The sequence below is a fragment of the Peromyscus eremicus genome, chromosome 11, assembly GCF_949786415.1.
Source record: "Peromyscus eremicus chromosome 11, PerEre_H2_v1, whole genome shotgun sequence".
Taxonomy (NCBI): Eukaryota; Metazoa; Chordata; class Mammalia; order Rodentia; family Cricetidae; genus Peromyscus; species Peromyscus eremicus.
Genome location: NC_081427.1, coordinates 14,132,261 through 14,151,632, shown reverse-complemented (window position 1 = coordinate 14,151,632; position 19,372 = coordinate 14,132,261). Strand labels below are relative to the sequence as shown.

The following is a 19,372-nucleotide window of genomic DNA, read 5'->3' as shown; positions in this document are numbered from 1 at the left end:
ATGAAGATGAGTTGGGCAGAAACAGCAGCCACCTTTGCCTGCGGAACTGTGAAACAGTGAGGAAAGGCAATGAATTGTGAGAGTTAATTCCGTTCTGAAAAAGGAGACTAGATAAAGCACACACACAAACACACACACACAGAAAGGCACCTAGACAATGATTAGGTATTGTTCACAAAAATATCCTGAGTCAAAGCCCACACTGAGGTGTCCTGGGGAGTTCCAACTGATGGGCGATTAGATCACTCAAAGAAGGAACACTACCCAGAGGAAGACAAGTGTCTGACTCCCAAATAAGTACTTAAGAAATGACAGCGTCTTTTGTGTCTCTGTGTGGCTTAGTGACACCAGACTACAAGGCCTCCATGTCAGGAGACAGTCGCACAGAAGAACAGGGTTGGAGACCACTGAAGTCTCTCACTTCCAGAGTCTCCAGCTGGAGACTTGGATAGTGGTCCTTCTAACTGTGCAAGTCTCTAAATCACTCGTGTTGAGAACAGACTCTCCGTCTATGCCTTAGTTTGGAATAGCATGCCAGAAGAACTCTGAGGGAGTTCTTTGGCCCAGACTAGACCAGTTCATCAGTTTTCCTAATTCCATGTCCATGAAGAATTCTTGGTTGTTTACTGTGGTGTGGGCTGGAAGATTCCACTAGGGAGCTTGCAAGGTATACTGAAACATCCCAGGTATTTTAAATTCCAGAAGAATTACACAGTAGCATAAGCAGATTCTTTGAGAACTGTGGTTTGTGTAAACCAAGATGATCTAGTAAGAAAAAGATAAGGATCTAATAAAGAGAATGCACAGCTCACTATATTTGAACTCTTAGAATCTCAAATATCAGTGTCATTAAATGAACCTTTCATTCCTATTGTTAAACTATTTCTGCTTCTTTTCCAATAATGACATGAAAACCAAGCTTTTAGGACATGCTTTCAGGGCATAGAAGCCACGTAACTACGTAGCAATAATTTCCATATATCAGCCCGGGAACCAACACCAGGTGACTTGCCCATGATTCCCACAAGGTAAATAAAAGAGTAATAATAAATTGGTTCTGTTTTTCTTCTAGCAAGGTAATAAAATTGCCTCAAAGTTCACATTAAACAACTACACTGGGCCAAGTACTCTATGAAATTCTAGGGAAGCAAAGACCAGGAAGACAGGGTTAAATGTCCAGGAGTTTCCCTACGAAGTCAATCGATCATCCCCTCCAGATGACAGGAATAGAAACAGTAGAGGGTGAAGGCTGGACTGGCAATGAGGCTGGTTGATAACTTCTACCCAAGTTTTATGAGAAATTAAAAAAAAAAAAAGAAAGAAACCATGGCCAATGGTCTAATCTGAAGCTATTCAGGAGTCAAAGGAAGCCAGCACTTTAGGGCAGAAATCATACCCACATCTGTCTAGGCATGTACAGAAGTACACTTACGGAAAACAGTTATGGGTAATAATCTGATGTCAATGCTAGCCTTGCAAAAAACTTACATTGACTCGTTCAGATCATATTTTATCAAAACAAAACACTTCCCTTTTATAAACCCCCTTCATCCTTGTAGCTCTGAGTCCCTTCCACAGCCCCGAAATTCTTTGTGCTGGCCATTACACTCTTGTCTAGATTCAGAACAAAGAACAAACACTGTTCATTCCTTGGATTCAGTAAGAACTTCTCTACAGGAAGGAGTTGAAAGATCTTGTGAACGACTGGCAGCTTTTCTTAAGATTTTGAAGGTTGGAACCACAGCAATTTTTCCTGTTTTCCAAACCAAGTGGCCTGTGCTGTCACGGGTAAACTGTCACCTTCCGACTACAAGGGACACTTCCTCAAGAAATCTGGCACCTCCAAGAATTCACTGCCCATATAAAAATCAAAGCACACTCTCACTGTGGGTTCACATTGGCTCCTCTTGGAAGGCTTTTCCTTCTGTATCTAATCCCCCAAAGGCTTGAGTTTTAATGGAAACTTAAGATACTTAAATGTCTTTTTGTTTCTAGTGATTAAGACCTTTGAATGAAACGGAATCAATTCAGAATTCCCCTGCATTGTCTACAGAGCTCTTTACATTAAACTCTTTTAGTAATAGATAATTGAACTTGGGCTATCTCGCGTGGCTTCAGATCTACAGATAGACAGCAGCAAAAGAGGAAGGGCAAAGGCTGGTGGCTGACAGAGCTGATTTAATGCCTATTCTGAGGGCGGAGTCTAGTGAATCTATAGGCCGATACTTATCTCCCTGTAATTGCCGGTTTACTTACTTGCCTGCATGTTCCTTTAAAAAAAAAAAAAAAAAAGATAATAAATCCTTGTGTCTCCCAACTCCATCAACAAATAAAAATTAATGTCATAATATTTTTACTGCGGTTTGGATTTTCGAATGTTGAAATTAACAGAGCAGAGACCATTTCTTCATCATAGATTTCCAGGGAGGACTTGGGAAACACATGGACCTCTTTTACAACTGTTATTCATCATTAATAGGGAAAGGGAATTCATTACTAGAGTAATTTTTGCAACTTTCAGCTACATAAAAAATATGTTTATTCAAAGTCTCAGATGCTTAAGTGTGTACCATGTTCTTCTAACCCAATGAGAGTGAATAGTAGGAACAGAACAATCATCCCGTATTCAATGCGGGGAGAAGGATCAGCTACACTGCCAACAGACTGAGGCCCATCCACGAGGTTTCCAAGAGGCCAGCCACAGCGCAACCTTAACATCTCCAACACTCATGCCTTCAGCCCCTTAGTAATCCACGGTAGCTTTTCTTGCTGAATTCTCCAATTTTAAAACCAAATATCATCATCAGAAATTTAAAGAAATGGCAAGATGAGGAAAATGAAAAAAAAAAAAAAAAAAGAAAGAAAGAAACCTATCAGATGCCTGGCAATACATGTTAAAGGTAGACTAGTCACCCAGACACTAGCTAGTGTCATAATCTGCTTGCTGCTCAAACATCATATCCTGTCCTTCCAGCTCCTTAGACATTCCAACCATAAAATCCATATGAACCAAGAACAAATGACACATGGAATTTGGCATGTGAGGAATCAGGAGAAGTAATGATAAGTCAGGGACTCTAAACTGTACTTAGGATAGAATAAAACTAACCATAAGGAGCTACCTGTTCTATTGCCTCCATTCTCTCTATCTTTTTATTCTATTAGTTTAATCAAGCAGACTTGACCATTAGAATCTAATACATAATGATTAGATGATCCGTGATCTGTAGGTATGTGGTCCCTTTCCCCGTGGGCAGCTCCTTCAGATCTATCCAGGGAGTGTCCTGAGATGTGTCAGAAGAGGGCAGTAGAAGGGAGAAGGATAAAGAAGTCTCAAGGGAAGACACACCTGGACAATTTATGAACTGAACCCATTTCCAAAGACAGTTCTAAGAAAAGGTGTTGACTTAATAAAGTCTCAAATGTGTATTGTATAAATTATGTAAAAGGCAAGAGACTATCTCGTACCCCAACCCTACAATTACATCAAGTATAGCTACAATCTTAGCATGTAAAAGAGAACCACCTGAATTATTTAAAGAAAGTGTGCAGAATGTGTATAAAGAGCATCACTAGAAATGGCACATCCACTGAAGCAAAGCACTGTTAGTTTTCAACCAGATATTACTTCAGAAATCAACGTCATGCCACAGTTTTAAAAATATAAAACTACTAATATAATAAGCACTCTACTGATTAGAATAAGCATAAGATAACTAGACATAATGGAGTTGAAGAGATGGCTCAGTAGTGAAGAGTACTTGCTGCTCTTATGGAGGACCCAGTTCAGTTCATAGTAGTGTTATGATGATGTTAGATGGCTCACAGTCACCTGTAACCCCAGCTCCTGGGGGGAGGGGTGTCCAGTGCCCTCATCTAGCTTCTGCAGGTACCTGCACACATGCTACGGACACACATACATACAATACATAAAAATATTGTTTAAAAAAGAAAACTAGACACATTCTGTGACAGTTTGCAGGAGAGACATAAAAATAACTTAACCTCCAACAGTTAAAAATAAAGCCAAAAATATTTATGAATAAGACAGTGGGAAAAACATCAGGGCAGACTGTCATGGAGTCCATTAAAATCAGAGAGGAAGGGGACAAATCACAAATGTCACTGTGTTTGTTGAAGGTTCGTTACCAGCTGCTTCCTGGATGTGAAGTAAAGCCAAGGATAGCTTTCTGCAACAAGTCTTGTTTGTCTACCTTTATGTACGTGGTAATGAGGCATGCCCTCCCATGCGCTCAGCCCTTTCCCAGTCCACAGACGCAGTTAGAAATGGACTTACAAAGACGAAGGAAACAAAGTCCTGACCTCGAAGAACTCACAATTTAGAGTAAGCAGTCCTAGCGTGGAGTCAGGAACAATTCCTTCTCCCTGTGGAATAGGTGTGGAGCTGACTAATGTGTAACAATCTCAAATCACATGCTCGTCAGCAGGCCTAACTCTCCCAACTTCACAAAGGCCCGGTTAAACGGTTCAGTACTGATTGACCCAAAGCAAACGAATAACGAAGGACACTCAGTGATTTGGAAGAACAGACAAGCCATGTCCACGGCACCCTGCCCCAGCTCTCACTCTGAGTTGTGTTGTGCAGAGTTCCCACAATGCAATATTATTTGTTTCCCACAAACAGTAGTTGTAGTCTTCATTTGAGACTCTACCTTAAGAAAAAGCTCAGATGCACGAGCCATCAACACTAATTACTTGTCATGTCTCAGGGCTTTAGGACAATTACTACCGAGGTTACTGCCTGGAAACAGAATAATTACACTAATTGGAGTTCATCAGCTATTCATCTTCATAGTAAGCACAACTGATGAGGTGAAATTTAGTGTCCCTATACGAATGTCATCTCAGCTCTCATGGGCAACCAGCAGAAGACATGTGCCTGCCATGAATATACTGTATGTTGGACAAATGCAGAGTGATTGGGATATATTCAACCCATACAAGATACTGTAAGGGTTAAAAAGAGTGGCACATTCCTGCCTCCGGGGTACTTTAATCTAGAGGAGCAAAGACATCAAATAATCACAAAGATGTCCACAGTGCTATGAGGTGTCGGTGCATCTTTGCGAAGATGTCGTTTAACCTGTGCTTTTTACTTGATACAATTTTGGCAGTTGTGGAGAGAATGTTCCAGGCAGAAGAAACAGTAAGGATGACTGGGAGCAGGATAAGAACTTGAGCAGGCACTGTAGTCACGCCACTGAGGGCTGATCAAGTACAATTGAAGGGAGTCAAAAGATGGACATGCAGGACCTTACAGATTGGCCAAAGCCATCTGTGTTTTATCTGACATGCAACAGAGAGTTGGGATTGCGAGTATGGGGTGAAGAGATGTCAGGATGGAAAGCAAATGTTCACGTCATGGTCCTACAGAAGAATGGGCACTCCACACCAACTGTGGCTCCGGCATACGACAGTGGGCAGATGTGGGAGGCCACAGTGTTTTGGTACCCAGGATGGGCCTTAGAGGGAATGGCAGCTTTTAGGCCTGAAGGGAAGAAGATCCATTTAAACAAAGTGTACACTTCAAGAGGACCACTGATGACGGTTTGAAAATAGACTTTGCATGGAGTTAAAATGTTGAAATTCTGAAGTCATTACATCACATAGCTTCCACAGGAGATAATCTACCAGTGTACTTTTTATAAAAAAAAAAAAAAACTAAATAACCTTTGCATTTGGTGAGGGCCCTGCGCTTGTTGGCTCCATGGAGTAAAACGAAATTGTCATCTTTGGTTTCACAGTGGGCTAATGAGGTCACGTTTGCATTGCTATAGTTAACACTACCTGACATGGCCTGAGATGGAAAACACGAAGCCAATGGCTGATTCCCTTGAGAAATCACCCTCTACACGTGCAAGCCGCTCTTTGAAAAAGAGCACGTGATAAGAGCAGACATACCTGCATCTGCTCATGCTGAGAATGTCCCTCAAAAAAACCCCTTATGTGTCGCTACCTGTTTTGTTGCGTGGAAAGGCCCCAAATTTTATTAGTCTCGGTTTGCGTAGTCGTCAGAGGAGACACATGGTTTCTGACCAAGACAACAATGTCCCTATCTTAATGTTTTACTGATCCATAAAAGTCCTAGGCTCTTCTGGTACCTGCTTTGGATAGAGTCTCCATCTTAAAAAAAAAAAAAAAAAAAAAAAAAAAGATTATCTCCTAGTAAAAGTTAAGTCTAATGAATTCCTACCAATAATCGTGGATGGTGGGGTACAATTGGAAGTGGTTCACGCCTCTGCTCAACGCTTCTATCCCCACCCCACCACTACCTCTGTTGATAGAACTTTACAATGAGCTCCCTCAGAATAACCCCCTTCCAGTCTAGAAAACTTGAGATTGGCTCCCTCTACTCACACTGGGCAAGTCCCCCTGTCATCCTTTTTACAGTCTCTTACAGTGTTAGGCAGTCTCCGTACAGAAGAAAAGCTTCATAACACAGTATCAGACGGAAAACTAAGTTTTACTCTGTTGTCTGTATAACTACTAGGAGACATCAGCATCCTAAAGCACTGGGTTAAGATTCTGAGGCCCCCTCCCATGTACCCACATCCTTCAAGAGAACAGAACAGGTAACAGGACCTCCACACCTTGGCCCATTTACAATCCTTGGCCTAACAGAGTCTAGGAACCTGTCTCTGAATCCTACACCAGCTTTGTCTGGTGATGAGAATCTGAGGAAAAGGAATCTCCCTTCATCCCATTGGGTGCATGCTTGGCTCCCATGGCTTCATGAAGATTCAGCCAGGGCTCTAGCTGTACGGAGTCCCCTCGCTCCCTCTTGAGACAATGAGTGTCCAATGATTTCTGTAGAAACCCATTTAAGATCAATCAGAAACTGTCATTGGCTAAATTACATACCCCTAAAATTCTGAAGTTGAAGCCACACCTTCTGGTGTTCTAGATTGTGACTGTACATGAAAAATAGGCCTATCATGGGGTAATTCAATGAATACTGTGTGGTGATATATTGTGTACCCTAATAAAATTTGCCTGAAGATCAGAGGACAGAACAAGCCACTAGATTAAACATAGAGGCCAGGCAGTGGTGGCACAAACCTTTAATCCTAGCACTTGGGAGACAGAGATCTGTCTGGATCTCTGTGAGTTCAAAGCCACCCTGGACTACATGAGATTGACTCAGTCTAGGAGAGGAACAGAGCCAGGCAGTGGTGGCACACACCTTTAATTCCAGTACTTGGGAATCACACGCCTTTAATCCCAGCACTAGAAAGGAAGTAATATGGCTGGGCAGAGAAAAGTATATAAGGCATGAGGAGACGGGAACTAAAGCCCTTTCAGCTAAAGGCTTTTGGGCTAAAGTCTTTTCAGCTGGACCCCTTTTGGCTGAGGACTCAGAGACATTCAGTCAGAGGATTCGTGGAGTTGGAGAGGTGAGAAGTGGCTGTGGCTTGTTCCTTTGTCTCTCTGATCTTTCAGCATTTACCCCAATATCTGGCTCCGGGTTTTTTTTTATTAAAAGACCATTTAGCAATTCATGTTACAAGACTGAAACTGGTGAGATGGAGCATAATTCAGTCTGGCCTGTGTCCTTCCAAGATAGGGAAACTGGGACATCCAGAAAGACAACAGCGATGTGCACAATCTATGATGATTAATCTTCATCATCAATTTGACGGTCTTTAGAATCACCATGGAAACCTCTCTTAGGTGTGTCTATATGAGTATTTCCAGATATAGGTAATTGAGGTGAGACCCACCCTGGAAGGTGAGTAGGATACTATTCAATGGGATAGGATGCTGGAGTTAATAAAAAGGACAAAGCCAGCTCAGCACCAGCACTTGGTGTTTTTTGGTTTTTGTTTGTTTGGTTTTTGTTTGTTTGGTTTTTTTTGTTTTTGTTTGATTTTTTAAACCAACATCTCCCTTCTCTCTCTGCTTCCTGACTGCAGATGCCATGTGACCAGCTGCCTCCGTGCCCCTACCATCGTGATTCCCCAGCCGTGGTTGACTGTCCCCTCTGAAATAAACTGTCTCCTGTACGTTGTTTGTGCCACAGCTGTGAGAAAACTAATCCAGCCCATGTAAGGCAACCTTGAGGAAGCAAGGCGCGGGGCCTCAGAAGAAACCAACTCTGCCCGCTCCTTCATCTTGGACGCCAGTCACCAAGAACCACAAGGAAAGTAACCCAGTCTACGAAGCTTTGTGTTGGCTACTGGAGCCCACTAAGATGAGAACAAGGCACAGTGCTCCCGCTTCCCTAGTGTGCACCATCCCACACCCCTCCCCTCTCCTCGGCTCCTCCCCTTCCCTCCTTCATCCCCATTCCCCTTTCATCCCTGCCGACAACACGACAGGCCAATGGTGGTGTTTGGATCCCAGAAGTCATAGGCTGCTGACATCAAACGATGTAGTTTTGCTTCCTATATTGTACTTATCAGAAACCCTACCCACATTAGGGGAATCCAGAGACTTCCAGAAGCAGAACAGAATGGCTTTCCCCTTTCTTCCCTTCAGAAATAGAGCTGCAAAATTACCCTGGCTCAGGCTTCCCTCGTGTTCAGACATTTCCTCCTTTGCAGAAGAGTTTTTTGGTTGTTGTTGTTTTGTTTTTGTTTGTTTGTTTGGTTTTTGGTTTTTGGTTTTTTTTTAAACCAACATCTCTATTTACAGAAAAACCCTACTGCTCACAATGCCTCTTTGCCCCCTCAAGACTGGAGCCGTGGAATCAGCTGCAGGGGCAGATAAATGTGTTATCAGAAATTCTCATGGGAAGGCATCTCAGACAGTTAAATGTAGGCTAGTATTCTAGAACATTTTTCTGATTGTGGGCTATTTCCTCTACCAGGTAAACTAAGCAAACTGGCTAACATGCCAGGGCATGCTGACTTGCCCTGTGTGCTACTAATGTTAACAACTGTCTTAATACCCTAAGGGCATTGTTTGAAATGCACACCTCCTCCAGTTCTCACCTTCCTCTAGTAGAAATTACACCCAGCTCAAAACCAGCTATGGTTCCACTCCCCATACAGTGGTTCACTTTTGGGGGGTGGTGAGTGGAGCTACAGTGCATCATTCTGGACTCTTTTGCCATTTCTCTAAGATTCTCAGCTTGGTGAGCTCACTGTAGAGATGCCAAAGGCCCCTTTGAAGGTATGCCTAGCCAAGGGATATCGATATAAACCGGAGATCCATCAACTCCCACCTCTTCCTGTAGAGAAACTCCAGTAGCACAAGTCCACTGTCTCAGTCCGCCAAATGCCTTATCTGCCCCTTCCTTTCTCCTTAACACAGCATTTGTTGCTAGAAACAAGGATACAGTCAAAGCATGTGCTGCTGTGGGCAGCCTTCGTGGTTCAAGAGTAACAACGTGATTTTTGTTAGCTAACACGTTTGGGGGCTACTTGACCTAAGAAGCTCGTTGTTGACTTTTGCATTTATTTTGTTGTTGTTACATTGTCTTTTCCTGACAAGCTCTGCTTTCAGAGGGGTAGCCTCTGCTTTCAGTTAGACATAATCTTAAATAGCGTTAGTAGAATTCCTTTTCCATGGAGAGAGCATCCCGCCTTACCTTAGTGAAACCAATTACTGGGCTCCCATGGTATCCTTACCCTTCTCCACACTACAGTCAGTTGAGTTCACCCAGACCCTGCCTATCCAAGACTTCAGTGCAGAGGACTTGAGAGCCAAGCTCTCTAGATGGCCGAAACAGAAGCAGCCAGAACAGAAAAGCAGTGCTGGGCTAAGTGGCTAGTAATGGGGTTTTTGTTTGTTTGTTTGTTTTGTTTTGTTTTTCCTGCCTTTGCTTCCTCCACCATGAAAGGAATACCAAAGCTTCCATGGGGTTTTCCATTGGTCAGTCACTGCACTGGAGGAAGGAACAGAGCTCCCTCATTCTGTTGTGAACCAGAAGGAACACGCACCCTGGAGACTGTCATCCACCTGATGAACAACACTCCTGTTTGTAGAGAAACCAGTCACCGAGATTCTGAAGTCCAGCTGCGTGGGCCCCAGGAAGCTGGGACGGGGAATGTCAACAAAAGATCACCAGGGCTACTGAGGGAGCCCAGATACCACCATAACCCCTGTCAATAGGGTGCTGCTTGTCATGTTTACCTAAGGTTGTGTGGTCAGAAACTCCAGGAACTACTATCACCACCAACTGTGAACCAAGATTCTTTCCACTGCCCTTGGGAACATGAGTCATGCAATCTCAAGACACCTTAGTTGATCACATTGATGTCTTTAGCAAACATCCAAGTAATCCCCCAACTTCACCCCCACCCTATTCATGGACTACAGGACAAAGCCATGGGGCACCTGGGCACCTGCAAGTCACAGATTTCTCCCTTTTTACCCTTCTTTCCAATCATATTTGATAAGCCTAAAAGCAAATACAGAATGCTGATACCGGTTCCCCTGTTGAAACAGCTGGGAACATCTGTAAAGGTCAAAGACAGCAAATACTCTCACATCACTCTAGGTCTCTGAGATAGCCTCAGATGGCCTGGGCTGTGGAAGCCTCTGCAGAGACTCAGTAATCCAACCAGAACTTTGCTGCCTGTATCTTTAAGGAATGGGAACAGGGCACGGCTATTTTCCCTTCTGATACACTAACTCCCCTGAATAGAATTTGTTAGTTTTTAAAGCTGCTCTTGTCTTTGTCTGTGGTAACAGTGTTTTGAATAGGCCGCCACCAATGGGAACGAGCTGTGCACCTTTTCAAAGCTACTGTGCCAGGCAATCCAGGAAGTTCGTAATACCCCAACTTCAATCCGCCAAGCTTTCCTTGCACGCCTGTTTCTTCATCAGTTTAGGATGAAACTTTAATTCCAGTTTACACCAGGACTATATTGACTTCTGAGAGTGCATGAGTAATGATCAAAAGCACTAAAGCATTCTGAAAACTGTGAAGTCATTCTCATATTGCAGGTTTCTCTGGAAAAACACAAATTCCCCAAAGCTCCAGTCACAGAAACTTCTAGACGATTTAAATCTGAACTTAAAGTTTCCTAGCTAAAGCTAAACTTAACAATTTGTCCAAATCTGAGTGCATGTAAACAAAACTTGTGAAAAACAGTTCCGAACATTCCAATATTAAGCTCCACATTAAGTTCCATATTTAACAGGCTGCTTCAGAATGCCATAGCTCTTTTAAATCCCTAAATCAGCTCAAACAGTATAACTGGTAATTCTAAAGAAAAGCTAAGCCTCTTGTTTTCTGAAACTTCCAGGCCAGATGCCACCAGCAAAGGACACAAACACTCGGGGCACCCATCACCTGTCTACAAAAGTGCACACACTGGATGTGCCCAGAGGCCTTGAAATATTTCTACGTCATTGTGATGCAAAATGAGTCCAAAACTTGCTCTTTTCTCAAACATGTACATTCCAGCCACAACCGTTGTTCACTTTAGGAAGAAAGGCAAGACACAGTATCAAAGCCTGGTGTTGTGAGTCATTTTGACGCATGCCATATATTCTTTGGAATAAGAAGGAAATCACATGTATAGAATGTAAGATGTAGACATAAGTAAACTGAAAGAGATGGATGGCGTGGGGATAGAGCAATAACAGGTAGTTTCTAGAAAGTTCCCCATGTGGGCAAGTGTGCTGTAATAAAGGTGAAAGAGGCCCTTTAGAGAGAACCAGTGAGAAACACAGGAACCCAACTGACTCTCAAACAACAGTAACGGTGAGAGAAATGGTATGAATTTTTTGTTGTAAGTTTCAGGCTGTGGATATGAATAACCCAACTGGACATTTTGATTTTTCCCTCTGCCTCACTCTCTCTCAGTTGGATGGGATAGCAGACATGACATCTATATTGGGAAATAACCTGGCTTCCCCTTAGCCACTAACCAGCTCATAGCAAACCACTGACTTCTCTAAGAACCTTTTGAGTTCCAAGATAAGTATTTCAGTACTGAGCCTTCCAACCTTGTACTCCAGTGGGGCAAGAATTTACAAAAGCTGAGGTCTGGATAGTAACTAGAAGCAGCCAGGGAGTTTCTGTACATGTATCTTGCGTGAAGGTAGATGGGCTAATTCTAACAAGGCAACCCCAACTGCACAACTGGACACATGTATACTACTTACTACCCCATTCATATCTGCAGAGCCAAGTTCCAGATAAGACATTTGGGCCGTTGCTTCTACCTGTGAGATATGTGAAGGCAAGAGAGGCATCAAGTGAATCCATGCTTACTGAAAATCTGAATAACAGCAACCATCATCATCACTATTCCAAAAAAAAAATGTGACTTAAGGACATTAGCCCCTGGACACTATGACAAAGGCATCTCTAATCAATAGGCCCTGGCTTCATCTGGTGCTTGACTATTTACACTGTTCAGTAGATCTCTTTTCATTGAGAAATTTAGTTTCACTCACTTTAGATAAATATTGTGGGTGTTAGCATGTTAAGAATTACTTACTTAGCTTTGAGACTCTCTATTACATAAGATAAAATGGCCAGTTAGCATTGATGAATGAAATATGGCTGAAAGCCATCAGATCTTAGGCACACTATTTGAATCTCTACTTCCCATTTATTTTCAGGTGAAATACGTATTATGATTAGTCTGAGGGGATTAAAATTCAATTATGACATGCGTCATCACAACATAATGACATCCTGGAACTAGGAAGTGTCCTACAGACATACTCAAGGAACTACAGCTATGAATTTTTGTTGGTTTTGTTTTGTTTTGTTTTTTGTTTGTCTGTCTGTTTGTTTTTTAGCCATTAATTTCTAAGTTCTTCCAAACACTTCGCAAGGCATTCTCATGGGCCTGGTTTGTAACATTGACCTGATTTGAAGAAGCATGTGACTAGCTATCGATAGAGTAAGGGATAAAGTAAGGGAAATAGGCATGTCCACCGCTTTACAGTGAATGGGGACTCAAAGGATGTGCTGAGGATGGGTGGGCCATTGTCCTACCTTCATGGTTTCCTTTCATCCTTACAAGAACTCTGTATTCCAATCTCACTTTCAAGATGAGTGTTAGGCACACTGAAGCTAACTAGTTTACTAAAGTTCACCTAACTAGCCACACCTGAGGCATCTGAGACAGGAATCTATGCAGGTGGCCACAACCCCAGCCACACCAACCGATAGAAATCATACTCCCTAAATCCCATATTCTATACACAATGCCCAAACTATTGCTGAAACACATATTTCAAAGGTTTATAGAAGCTACTGAAGCACAGTCCCTTTTCTCCCTTACCCAAAGTGAGCTTTTATGAATTAAAAGTTCACAAAAACGCTTTTAAGTGACAAGGAGAAAAGGCCATGCAAAGGTTGAGCCTTCTCCGCTCTACCCCACATTCCGACATCATCCTGAAGTGTTGCCTCATGTTCGAGTCCCCTGTTGTGCTCACAGATAGGAACTATTTCCCAATCTCCAAAGCTTTCGGGAATGTCTTCCTGGACTCCACTCAGTCATACCCTCTGTGCACCAAATGCCTAGGCTGCTCAAAATTCTCTCCTTTATGTGTTTCCTTGGATTTGTACTTAGCTCCTCTGGGCACAAAAGGAAAACCCACTACGTGGCTCTCTCTGCCTCTGACTTCATCCCATGCCTAACTTCCAGAGGAAAAGGGAGAGCACTGCTTGACACCTATTATTTCCTACATTTGTGTCTCCTCAGAGTTAAAATTGATCTGCACCCTACTGAAAACATGACTATGATTCTCTTTGTTTTCAAATGATTCACCATGCAACCTTCTCACGTGACATCTATCTGCACATCTGTCTTTCTAGCTACAGAGGGATTGACATGTAACAGCAGCTCTCCTTCAGAAGACTGGTTATGGCTGTGGTTTTGAGAAACTGAGGTTTCTGCAGTTTCTCAAATCAACTTAAATGCCCCTCTTGATTTTCATCAGCAGCCCTAGGTTGATATCAAAGGGGCCAGCCTGAGACCGTGCAACCCACTTTGGAGCAAATCTACACAGTGCCCACAAAATACCAAATTATATATATACATCACACATATGCATATATCATATACATATATGCATGATATATACATATGAGATACCTGGGCCCTTTCATATTGAGAAAGGCTGTTTCTGGCTGAATGTTGCTAAGTACTTAGGTCTTCATCTGTCAGCCTGGGTCAGAAATGCAGCTCAACACTGTAGAAACTGGTGAGTAATGTCAGTTCCATTTACTACATCAAACGTCACAGATTGAGAGATTAAGGCGCCCTCAAGAGCCAGTCATTATTCTTAGTCATTCATAGACATGTGTAATCCTTAATATAACCTGAAAATGGGCATTACTATCTGTAATTTTACAACGGGGGGGGGGGGGGAGGAAATTCATCAAGATGTGATGTCATTACATCATTTGCCCTAAGTAGACAGACAAGCCACTGTGTAAAGATCGTCCACACCCAGTTTCTTTCCATTAAACTCCAGGGAAACCTCCCTGCAAATTTCCCCCCAGAGCAGGAATTTTATCTTTACAGCAATTCTGCCTGTGGTAACTCTGGAGTTTCAAAGAGTAAATCTCATGCTCACCAGATTAGCTCAAGTCTTGGGAGAGACTGAGTTGGAAAGGATTGAGCTGAGAGAAAACCTGAACAGAGATGGTGCCTGTCCTGGAGAAGGCCAACTTGTCCACGTGCTTGGAGGCTATCTTCAGAAGCTACCTTAGTTACCAGCTGAAACCATCATCATGGAAAACAGAAGGTGAAAATTTCTCCTCACACCAGTAAAGACCTGTGCAAATCCAGTGAACCAGATACCAGGGCACCTGCTTTGATGCAGTTCTTAGGATTTTTTTTTTTTTTTTTTTTGGACAGCTTTTGAAAACCAAAATTTTTACAAGAGATCACAAAAATAAGACCAAAAAAATCTGTATAAATCCTTTATTTGGTGGAGTTTGTTCCAGCTCTTAAAGCCTAATGATGGTTAGAGAGAGAGTTCGAGGCCTGAAAAATGAACATCCTAGCTAAACTCAATACAAACCATTTATTTTAGAAGTAAGGACGGTGTTTGTAGGCTACTAAGACTTCCCCTTTCGAACATGTTTTATAAAGAGAGAAAAGAATTGTTTTCCAAAGACCAATATAAAACCACTGCAAAATAACGTTCTATATCAACTCATTTAGTACTGTCATTAATAAGATTTTATAGTGTGTACATATAAATATGTATGTAGACGTCATTGTGTGTACATGTACATGTGGTATATACATGCTACTTGAGCTGTCTGAAGAATGATTCTCATGGGCAATGTTTTACAAAACTTCCATGGTAACACAGACACCTATTTTACAATGAACAATATTCCCAAAAGGTAGGTTTTTTTTTTCCCTCTGATTTCATGCACCATTTATTCTAACCATGAAATGCAAATGGCTTGAAGTTAAAGGGAAATAAAAATAAAGAAAACATAATTAGTACATTTAAAGCCATAATGTGATTTGTTCTGGAAAATCCAGGAGGATTATAAAGAGGCCTCCGAGCACAGAGAGACTAACGGGAGGGCTCTTCCACTGAATGTTTAAATGAGGGTAATGGAGGAAGCTCCATCTCACAACCCACAGACAGCTTCACCACCAGTTAAGGAGCACACATGCCACTATCCAGCCAATATAGTCAACTGCTGGGCAATATATCAGGATTTTCAAGAGTTCCCTTTCTCCATCTGCTAATGCTTGGCAAGAAAACTGGCTAAAGAAAAAAAAAAGTAACACAATATTTTTAATGGATTTTAGAATTATTTTGTTTAAAAACCTAAAGCTCATTGACTTGAAATGCTATTGATTTTAGACCATATTTTAGTACTCCTCCAAAAACACTACCTGGAGGGGGGGTGGGGAGATTTTATTTAAGTACAAATAGCCTTCTAAATTATACTACTCAATGTATAATTCATACAGAATAATACAGAACTCTAAATACATAAAACTCATTGCTAAGGATCAGAGAGAATAAAATCCTTGCCACTTCGGGGGCAGCCAGACACTGGCCCTGCCAATTATAAGCTGTGATATAGTAAACGTGGTCAATAATGAGGGCATTTTTGGTTTTTTAAGGAACAAAAGGGAGGATTGCCGTTTTCTACCACGTGTCATTCCACCAGGACACACTGGAAATCCTTTAGCATGAAATCCTTTCAGACACAACCCACCATGGCAGAGACAGAGCATTAGGCTCCTGTCGGATACATACAGGGAGTCCTATTTTGAATAGCAGAAGTAAACCAGCCCCCAGAGAAATCTGAAGGTCCATAAACTGAGAAATACATCATTTGAAAGAAAATTTCCCATCAAAGGACTAGCATGGCTCCTGTAGATGTGTGTGTGTGGGGGGGGGGGGGGGTCGGGCATTATGAACGTGGTGCTTCGCCATCTTCTTCCCAGCAACCCTAGCTCCGTCTTCCTCCCCATCTCAGTGGGGCTTGCCTCTTGGAATCCTTAATGAAACAATAAAGTAGGGATCAAGAGAATTCAGAAAGGCTCAGGCTGCTGGAAAGGTAACCATTTTCTCACGCTGGCTTTCTGTAAGCCATCTTGTTCGTTTAAATGCCAAGATGTCTTAATCTGTCCCAGGTGGTATCACCAGGGGCAACACCATCGCTGGTCTGAGACTAATGTTCCTTGGTCAAGTGACCCGCAATAAAGATCTGTCAGGCAAACAGTTAACGGATGCAAACTATAAGAAAACCACTGTCCCTGCAGTGCGATACATTAAGAACAGAAAGGACAATGGACAATGTGCGTTTAAAAAAATATCCACAATTTCCCTCGCTAAAAAGGCTGATATAAATGGGGGTGGGGTGGGGGGTAATTGAAATCTGTAAGAATGTGTCAGATGTGATGGCCTGGGGGAAATTAAAAAAAAGAAAGAAAGAAAGAAACACGCACATGACCAAGACGGAGGGCGGGGAGGGGGGTGTCATTTGTGTCCAAAGGTTTCATGAAACATTTAGGGCAAACGCCTTTGTTCCTGGGCTCGGGAGGGGAGTGGGTGGGTGGATGATGGGGAGATCAGATGGGGCTGCCTGGCCCTCCACACCCTGCTCTCCGGCGCATGCGCGAGGCCAAGACAAAGGAATAGGTAATTACAGTCCCGATTCATTCATTTTGCCCGCAGTACTGGAGGTCTGTGAGCCTTTGCTATGTTCCCAGGGGTGGAGGTTAATCCACACCCCGACAGCAGCCCCTTGAATACTCATGTTTTATTTTAACCCCGCCACGCAAGTGGCCAGTGGTCTTAGCCGAGACAGAGGTGTGTCAACCCCCCCCCCCCCGTACAAAACACTGAAAATTGCACCCATGTGCGTGGTGTTCCTTTACACAGAGCGAAAATCACTGGGGCAGAGGCCGTCCACCGAGTTCCTTTCAAGGCGGAAATGTCTCGGGGGAAGCAGATTAGGAACAGGGCCAAGCGTTCGATGAATATTCATGAAAAGAATGCGGTCCCCAGCCACGCATTGTGTGCTATCGGATCCAGGCATTCTGCAATTTTCCTTCTAAATGGTGAGGGGCAGCGGGAAGCGGACGTTGGGTTGTAGCGTTTGAGCTACGGGGCAAAAAAAAAAAAAAAAAAAAAAAAAAAAAAAAAAAAAACCCTACAGAAATCTTGGCTTGCAGCAGGGTTGAGCCCGTTCGGGCCGCGCGCTGTCAGGTTCAAGCCCACACCCCCCAGGCTGGGGCGGCGGTGGAGGCGCGCGGCGGCGGCGGCGGCGGCGGCGGCGGCGGCGGCGGCGCGTTCTCTGAGCGCAAGGCTCAAAAAAAAAAAAAAAAAAAAAAAAAAAGAAAGAAAAGAAAATGCTGGAGATGTCCACAGGTTAGTGGGAAAACAGCTCCGCCGCAGACCGGTCTGGGGCTTTGATCTACCCCGGAGGTGCACACACCGCCTTCTGAACCTCGTGTTCCTCGGTTACCCCAAACCAAGATCCAGGACTCCCGCGGGCCAAGCCAACCCCCGCCCCTTCTGATCGGACCAGATTCCGTGTCTTCTTTCTCCCTCCCCAACCCCACCCCCATCCTCCATCTTCTGCTGCTGCGCCCCTCACAGGGAGCGAGCGCTTTCGCCGTGGCTGTGCCGGTTCCGATGACAGAAGGGCTGGGTTCAGCCCACGGAACCGCGGCTGGCGGACTCCATGCGTTTAAAGGGTTTCGCATTCGCTATTTCCCGGTCACCAGCAGCTTCCCACCCCTCCACTCCCTCCCTTCCGAACTCGGTTCCGAAGCCTCGCCACCACCTTCCTCAAGCTCCCCACCCTACGAAAGGCCGAAGCTGTCCACTTGGGGGGGGGGGGGGAGAGCATCACCTGGGATCCCCCCAGTACGACAGATCCCCCATAGAGAAACCCCACGCCCACTGTGTCTAATCCCCGGCCGCACCCGGCTGCACCGATGGGAGAACCCTGGGCTTCAGGGTGGGGCGGGGCCCTGGGGGAACTGATGGCCCTGAGTCCGCTGTGGTGTTGGGGACCCACGGCGCGCCTCCTTACCTAGGCTTTGGGTGCCTGTGCCGGCCCTGGGTGAGCGCGGTGCCTCCAAGGGGCCCGGGTGGCTGGCGTCGTCCGGCCCGGTGCCTGGCTGCTGGGCAAAGGCTCTCTCCCGGCTCGACGGCGGAGCCCGGAGCGTGGAGCGAGTTGGAGCGCTGCCGCCGCCGCCGTCGCCGCTGCCGCTACTGCCGCCGCCGCCGCCGCTGCAGCCTCTGCATTTCTCGCTCGCTCCCCCTCCCCTTCCTGCCCAGCGCCCTCCCCCCCGCGCGCGTCCGCCCGCCCAGCTCCACCGCTCGCTCGCCGACCCCGCCCGCCTCGCGCCCGCCCGCCCGCCCGCCCCTCCGCTCGCTCCTGGCCCGCGCCCGGCTCCCCGCGCCCCCGCCCGCTCCGTCAGCGCCCCGCTAACCCGGGGGTCCCCAACTTCTCTCCTCCTGCAGCCCCTGCGCCCCGAGATGCCCCGTGATCCAGCGCCCACCCCCACCCTGTCACCACACCGGCACAGTCACCCCCACCCTCGGCTATCCTCATCCAGATCCCTCCCCTCCAGCCCGGTGCCTCGCCCGCCTCCCCAACAGTTTCTTCCAGTGCCCCCTCCTATTCCCTCCTTGCACGCCCCTCCATCCCCCCACCCGCGGCGGGACTGTCTGTGGATTTCTCCCCTCTCTCTCTGTCTCACACACATTTTATTTGAAAGCATTGAATAAGTAGCTCAGGCTCTCGCTCAGACTTAAGGGGCTGATGAACTACGCCCCCGCCGCCGCAGCCAGCTTTCTCTGCACCCCAATTCAGCCCGCTCCAGACGTCGGGCTGAGATTCTGCTATCACGTAGGCAGTGAGGTTGTGGGGGGGAGACGCGATGCTTCCCTTGAAACCATCAAGACAGATGTCCGCGGGTTTTAGGGTGTACCCCCA

At 44.9% G+C, this 19,372-nt stretch overlaps 1 protein-coding gene across 1 annotated transcript in view; it reads right to left on the bottom strand.

Moving 5' to 3' along the window:
* Basp1 (brain abundant membrane attached signal protein 1) overlaps positions 1-18,668 on the bottom strand; it is a 52,377-nt gene extending 33,709 nt beyond the window's left edge. Inside the window, exon 1 of the mRNA XM_059276396.1 lies at positions 18,464-18,668. The gene's annotated coding sequence lies outside the window, so the exon portion shown is untranslated. The remainder of the gene's footprint in view (positions 1-18,463) is intronic.
* Positions 18,669-19,372: the final 704 nt, after the last annotated feature.